The 8030-nt window shown below is 35.9% G+C and overlaps 1 pseudogene; it reads right to left on the bottom strand.

The window, feature by feature from the left end:
* Nucleotides 1-1268: 1268 nt before the first annotated feature.
* On the bottom strand, nt 1269-5375 carry LOC120001129 (annotated as a pseudogene).
* Between the last annotated feature and the right edge of the window lie 2655 nt (nt 5376-8030).

Below are 8030 nucleotides of genomic sequence, written 5' to 3'. Positions count from 1 at the left end.
TAACTTTAGATGCATTCCTGGTATAAATGAAAACAGAATAGTCACTTTTGCATTGTTTAAATCCAAATTCCATTAAAGACTCCTTGCATTTCATGTTCCATTGTCTATAGGCTTGTTTTAAGCCATGCCAAGACTTGTTTAGTTTGCACACATGACTTGCATCATGTGTTTCAAAACCCGGTGGCATTCTCATGTAGACATCCTCATGCAAGTCTCCATTGAGAAAAACATTGTGGACATCCAAGTGATGAATGAACCAAACGTTAGAAACTGCCAGAGCCAAGAAAATTCTCACGGTGACCATCTTAACCATTGGTGAGAAAATTTCTTGATAATCAAAACCTAAGGTTTGATTGTAACCTTGAGCTGCAAGTCTAACTTTGTACATTTCAATGGTACCATCTGGATTATATTTAACTTTATAAACCCATTTTGACCCTATAGCTTTCCTATCTTTAGGTAACTTCACTATAGTCCATGTATTATTTTCATGCAATGCCTTTATTTCTTCACTCATAGCCTGACACCAATGTGAGATTTGAGAAGCCTCCTTACATGCAAAAGATCAAAAGGAGCTAAGCTCTTAGTTGTACTAAGGGTAAACTAATTTATTTTCGTCTTAGCTGGGGGGCAAATATTACAATCTTGACAGTTTTCCACAAAATCTGGACCTATAAGCTGAGACACTTTAGGAGATGGATGACCCAATCTTTTATGCCATAAACCATCTGTCACTGCAGCACTAATTAATCCACAAATCTTCTCTTCTGGTTTTAACTCCTCTAAAAGATGATATAGTCCTTCATGCATGACTCCCATCCCAATTCTCTTCAAAGTGGTTAAATCCTGCATTCGACATGAAGTTGGGGAGAAAATCAACTCACAATTTCTATCTCTAAGTAATTTGTTCACTGAGATTAGATTAAAATTAAAATCTGGTACACAAAGAACATCCTTCAAGACTTTCTTAGTCTAACTTCTCCCGCATGACTAACTTTATGTCTCGTTCCATTTGGCAGTGTGACAAAAGGAATTATGCAGTCTCTATGATGTATTCAGACATGCATAAAATGTGAGAGGAAGCACCAGTATCAATAATCCATTTTAAATTAAAAATTTTAGTGCCTCCAACTGCAGAAACTGAAGCCATATGATTTGAATCTCCAGTTCCCATGTTCGCCTTTAAATAGACCAGCAGCTGCTGACATTGGTCACCAGAAAATTGCATAGAAGTATTTTGCTGGCTTTGAAGATTGGTCTCCACTTGATTGGCAGAATGGTTTCCCTTCTTGTCATTAAAGTTCAAATTTCCTTGCCTTGGCCTTTTGTTTGTAAACTCATAATCTACAGGATATCCAACCAACTTAAAACATTTATCAACCGTATGGTTAGTCTTCTTACAATATTTGCATAATGACTTTTCTTTGTCTGTGTTGTTCCTTCTTGGATTTTTGTTTCCATTGACAGAATTTTTCCCTGCAGTTTGAGATTCTGAATCCTTCTCGACAACAGGATTCTTCTTGGTGCTTTGATTAACAGTTTGTTTCCTTTCCACTTGACAAATCTGTGCAAAGGCTTTGTTCACATCTGGTAGTGGATCCATGAGAGGGATTTGATTTGTGACATGCTCATATTGATCATCTAGACCCATAAGAAACTGAAGCAGCTTTTCTTTATTCTGTTGAGCCAAAGAGATCTTGTCAACACCACACGGTGCACCAGCTTGCCTGATGGTTGATATTGCACGTGTAAGCTCAAAATCTCTGGTCGGGTTCGCAGTGGAATACCTATTTTTCAGGTCCATCCATAGCTCATGCAATGTATTTGCAGTTGAAACACTCACCATAATGTCTTGTGAGACACAATTGGTAATCCAGGTCTTCACCAAGCTATCAACCTGAATCCAATCTTGATAACTCGGATGACCTTCTTCTGGAGCTTTGAGTGTCCCTACCACAAAAAAATTCTTATTTCCTGCTTTGAGAGCTGTTTCGAGTTGGTTGATCCAGAGATGGAAATTGTTGCCTGTCAATGTCAATGCTATCAAACTCAAAGAGAAATCAAAGTGAGTAAGGTAGTAAGGGGTTTCGAAAAGGGTTTGGAGTTTGATTCATCAACTGAGGCATTGAAAATTGAAGGTTTTCAAACTGAGTTTGATTTCCTGAAACAGAAATTGAATGAGTTGGATTTCCTAAAACAGGGATTGAAGATGAAGGACAATCTGTCACTGATTTGAACTTGCCATGAGCCATTTTGTAACATTGGGCAGCTCTAATCAAACAAAAATACTTCTCTAGGTGATATGTCTGCTTTTCTCTTTATCCAATCAATAATCAATTTCCAGGAAATTCCCACTTCACAATATTCCCGTCCCATGAAGAGCTAAGTAACATCGGATAATACGGGTGCCAGCTACAATCTCTCACAGGTGAATCATGAAACCTGAGAACCGCAACTTGATCTCCGCTTACCTAGAGAGAGAGAGAACCAAGTTAAACGTAAAACATAAGCATGGTCAAAAGCACTAGAATCGTTTGCGTCTGCTTGCCAACCAATTTAATCTCTAATTCACAATTACGCTAATGCGAGAGCATACAGACACGGAAAACCTGTACTAATACTCCAACACTCACCAAGTCATAAACATAAACGTGAGAATCTTCAGATCCAGTGTAGATATACTTCTGGCCAGTGCTGCATGCAAAGACCAATCAAAGAGATTAAAAACATTGTCAATTAAAGTTGGAAGATTGTACCAGGTGAAATCCAAATCAACATGTTCGCAAAGCAGCCATATATTATTTCCAAACTCGCCATGAGACTAATCATATAGAAGTAGGGTTCTGAATCAAGTCCTATACAAGCACAGTAGCACCAGCCCATTATGTTCACAACTCTCCGATGGAAAAAAAAAAAAAAAAAAAAAAGAACAGAACAGAAAAAAAAAAAAAAAAGACAAATTGTCCTCACCTATAAGCCGGGGAAAAGTAGCACCGAATAAAAGTACGCAAGACAGAATGCCCTTTATATGTAGCTACCGACTGATCGCCGGGGTGTTTCCGATCTCTTAATTCAGTAGGGTAATCATTCCACCTGTAGTCCCATTCATGATCCCTTGGTTGTCCTAAATTACTGAGATAATTGGAACAAAGTAGAAGACCATAGTTATTTTGCCCAACTATGCTTTTCCATTTCGAAAACGTACATGCTACTCTCATAACACAATTTATTTATTTATTTTTGCAAATTAAGATACCGATTTGACAAGGACACCGTCGAAATAAGACTTTAATTTCCAAGGAAGATAAAATCTAAGACATCAATCATCAATCGGCTCGCACTCGAGAGAAATCAAAAGGTGAGCATTTCAGCATACCAAGTAGAAGAGGAGCGCATTTTACGAACATCCCAAAGCTTGAGGGACTGATCTTTACCATTTGAGATAAAATAACGACCATCTCCACGGCTGTCAATACATTTAATGCCTTCTAGGTGTCCCATCAGGAACCCCGCAGGCTCCCCTCTAGCACTGATGCAACGTCTATCCCACACCTGTAAAAGTTTACAAGTGTTTATAAAAGATCCAAGGGGAAAAAATAAAATTAATGAAGACATAAAAATCATAAAAAAAAAATATGCTAACAACAAACCACTTACAATCCAGCCAAGTAGAAATGGTAAACTAAACTCACATTCCAGCCAGTAAAAAGAAATGAAATTTACCAAGAGGGTTAAAAAAAATTCTTGAAATCTTGTTATTAAAAGGAGAAAATGATGTTACCTTACAAAGGTTGTCATCGCTCCCAGAATAGATAAGGTGACCACTTTCATCAGCAAAACATACAGTGTTTACATCGGACTGCAATTTGAAATGCAAAAAACGAACTTCAATCCCCAAAAATTTATGTTCCCACACAGATTCAGCTCAATAGATTAGATAAGCTAGGCTGGGTGGTCAAGTAGCAAAAGCGGAAAGAGATACCTCGTGGGCAAGAATTCTAAGAGAGACCTTATTCGTTTCAAGATCACAAACATATATAGAGTCATCACTACTTCCAGCGACAAGTTCTCACCCATCAGGTGAAAATTTCACAGAAAATACATGAAAAGGATAACCTCCATTATCAGAAAGGTCCAACATTAAACCATCCTTTGTCTGCTGCAAGCAAAACACATGCAATTCAAGGACAAATCAATAAATTGTGGAAAGATCCAAAAGCTCAATCTAGGTAAGACCAAAACAAAACAAATAAATACTATACTGGGAAATCCCAGCCCATTCAATCATTCGATTACAGTAGTGGGATCCCCACACAACATACCGTAAAATTTGCCATGTCAATGATATAGACAGCAGGAGTCATGTTGGAATATACCTATGACAGGAATACAGATATTGACTATGGATAAAAAGAAACATCTTAGAGTATTACGTGCCATCTAAACAAATCAAGAGAGAAACTCACAAGAAAACGCTGATCCGGGGAAAGAGAAGTATCAGTGATAGCAAGAATTGTTTTCTGTGTACTAAATTCCTTCCGAATTTTCCATTCATTATCCACATCGTACACTTTAATATATGTCTGAAATAAAAATGAAATCAAACAAAAACTGTATAAAGAAAGGGAATTAATAGCTGGTTTTTGAGAAAATGCATACGAAGCTCTAAATGGTTTTCTAATCCATACGAAGCCGTAAAATTTTCTTCCCCCTACTCAAATTCTAAACCGAACAAGTTTCAATGTTAAGTAGGTCTGAAATTGCCAAATTTCCCCAGAAAAAGGTTCAATATAATGACAAGGATGATACCTGAAACGCTGCGACGAACAAAGAGCCGCCAGCAGAGAACTGCGAAACATAGACCCTTCTACTCGTATCATCCAAAATCAAAGTCACACTGAAAGGCAAATATTTACTTAGCATATGGCAACGATCTGCTGATGAAAACCGACTGCGTCCAGAATGATTAGCTTCTCGGCCAGCCAACATCTTCGCATTGTTCAGAGGCAGCCTCGGCCTCCCAGCTATATCTTTACACAGCCATTTATGGGGCATTGATCTCAGTCTCGTCAGTTGGGCATGGTCTAAATTGTTCAAATCCATCCTTAACCTACACTGATGCAGCAGCGAAAGTGATGAAAATCAAAACTAAGAGCATGAAAGCAAGAAGTCACGAAACAATAGATGGAGAGAATGTGGTTGCCTATGTGCCAATTACCTTCTCCTGATTCTGCTCTCCTTCTACACTCTGTTTTTTCTCCGATTGTGCGGCTCCCTCTGGCTAGCCCCCTCTCTTCTCTCTCACGGTTTGCTCTCTATTTTTCTCCTTTTCAATTGTGTCACAGAGAGCTCCCTTTTTCTATCTTCTATGAGACCACCTCCCTCTTAAAACCCTATTTGTCACTTTTTATCAAAAAAAAAAAACCCCAAACCCTATTTTTCTCTCTTTAAAAAACCCTAGAAAACTAAACCTTTTTTTATTTTTTTATTTTTTTTTACAAAACCCTAAAAAGGTGTCACTTTTTTTTATTTCTCTTAAAATTTTAGATATTTTATAGAGTTTTGTTGCATTGTGCTAATGGGTCAACATGACTTTTTATAGGTTTGCGGGTCCAAAAATGGGTCAAGATGACGAAAACCGATTACTACAGGACTGGATTGGATTTCCTCTGGGCAATTAGGGTTCAGAAAACGATGAGGTGGCGGGTTGTGTAATAATACGACAAACTCCAGTAAAATTTTAAATAAATGACTTTTAGCTACTTGAAGAATCAGTGTGCGGTTATCTGCTTAGCATTAGAGCACTCCCATTGATGTCTCTTATCACATTCTTTATTGTACCTACTCAAATATCACTTTTTGACATTCTTCATATAACAGGAACATCATGAGTATCTCTATTTTAAATCTATATAATATTAGAATAATAATTTTCTCTTATTTGATTATTATTCGATTATATTAGGTAAAATTATACGAAATACATTCTAATTTATATTTAATTTTAGGAAATTTAATTACTATTAATTATAAATGATAAATATTAATTAATAATAATCTAAAAGCAAATATTCCTAACGACCATATTTGAATAGTAACATTTACAATGGTTATATTTGAATAGTAAAGATTTTCAACGACTCTATTTCTAAACTTACTTATAAATAGAGACAATGTCATTGTATTGCCTACAACAATTGCTTCATTCATTCTTGTTCAATAGTTTCAATCATACTACATTTATTAGTGTGTAATTTTTTAAGTTTTAGTTTTATTTTCAAGTGTGTAATATTTTAATTAGTAATATATATCAGTTAATAATAAATTAGTATTTAAAATAAAAGATTTTTTGTGGAATCATTAACTGGATTATTAAATTGTTTAAAATGAATAAATAAGAATAATGTTGGCGACTATATCAATGCATACACAAGCAAAATAAACAAGAATAAAATACTATAAAGTGATGAATATTTTATTTATATTTGTTGACTAGTGATTCTGTAGAGGTGGCGAATCATCAAGTGTTGTCGTTATTTATCAGATGAACATCAGATACCGATGCAACAGTGTTTTTGGATGAATTTTTTTATTTTCAAGCAGTATTTTGTTGACAGATCAATGTTTACCGCAACCAATGTGAATGCTTTTATTTTTTAAAATTTTTAAAATCTCTATAAAAAAAAATATATTTATTCATACTAAATGTTACTTTTTTTTTTTTTTTTAAAGAGGAGGAAAACCTCAAATATATTATACTGAAATCCAATACACACCACTGACTATCTCCACCGGAAGGGCGGACGATACAAACTGAGAACTAAAAAACAAGAACAAGTAATACAATACAAAAACTAAAACAGACATCGCCAGACTTGTTAGACGACACCAGATTACACTAGACACTATCAAGCAACTATTCAACGAATCTGACTCCATCGATCTAAACTGGGTAATAAATATTAAACAAAAAAAATACACAAATTACAAGATGGATCTACAAGAGATGCCAAACTTCCTTAGATCTGAAAATCTCATCACTAAGAATCTAATTTTTTTGTCGTTGGAGCACCGAAAAGACTGATGAACAAAGATCCACGACATTTGGAGGAAATCAAAATCTAGAGAAGAAAACATGCAAGATCCTTATTCAAACACAAAAACATAATAAAAATAAATTAAAGTAGATCTAGGTGAAGAAATGGTAGATCTAACCCATTAGAGGGGGAAGAGTGGCTGTGAAAGAAAGGAAGAGGAAAGAAACAAGAAAGAGGAAAAAGGAAAAAGGAGGGGGAGGAAGAATCAATGTAGAGGAGATTCTTTATGCAACATTTCATTGCTTTTATCGATCGTCTGTTTTTTTAACTAAGAAGTCCGTCTGATCCCAGTTCGAAGGAAATTCAATAATTTAGTTTCTGTTGTTTTAAATTTCTAAGCTTGATTCAATTTTACTTGGAAAACTAAAATCTGTCTCTGAGTGATGGAGTCTGTTAAGTGTTTGAAATCTGGTGCTCTATTGGGTATAAAGAAAGAAGTGTATTTGATGCAGTTGAGCTTGAATGGCTCTGGTTCTGTTTCAAGCTCGCCATTCGTGGGAAGTAGTTTGAAGAAGCTGAACTCCAAGATCAACAAATTTAGGCCTTTATCAAGTAATTTCAAGGTTGCTGCAGAGTACGCTGAGAAGAAATGGACCTCAAAAGACATATGGGGAGGGCTTGCCATCGACACATCCGATGACCAACAAGCCATAACAAGGGGAAAGAGTATGGTGGACTCACTCTTCCAAGCTCCAATGGTAGTTGGATTGAAGGATAATGTTGCTACAAATTCTAGTGTTTTAAAGGGGCTGTGCATTTTGGGAAGGTATGAAGAAGCTGTTCAACTTTTGATGGAGATTATTAAAAAGGGAATGAAGCCGGATGCAAAATCATACGGTGTTACTGTCAATGAGTATTGCAAAATCAAGAAAGATTGAAGAAGCAATATCCCTTTTTGAAAGAAATGCGGGCTAGAGGTGTCAAAGTGATCAG

This window comes from Tripterygium wilfordii, chromosome 6 (genome assembly GCF_013401445.1).
Source record: "Tripterygium wilfordii isolate XIE 37 chromosome 6, ASM1340144v1, whole genome shotgun sequence".
Lineage (NCBI taxonomy): Eukaryota > Viridiplantae > Streptophyta > Magnoliopsida > Celastrales > Celastraceae > Tripterygium > Tripterygium wilfordii.
The sequence above is the reverse complement of the archived record's forward strand: the minus strand, read 5'-3'. Positions and strand labels throughout refer to the sequence as shown.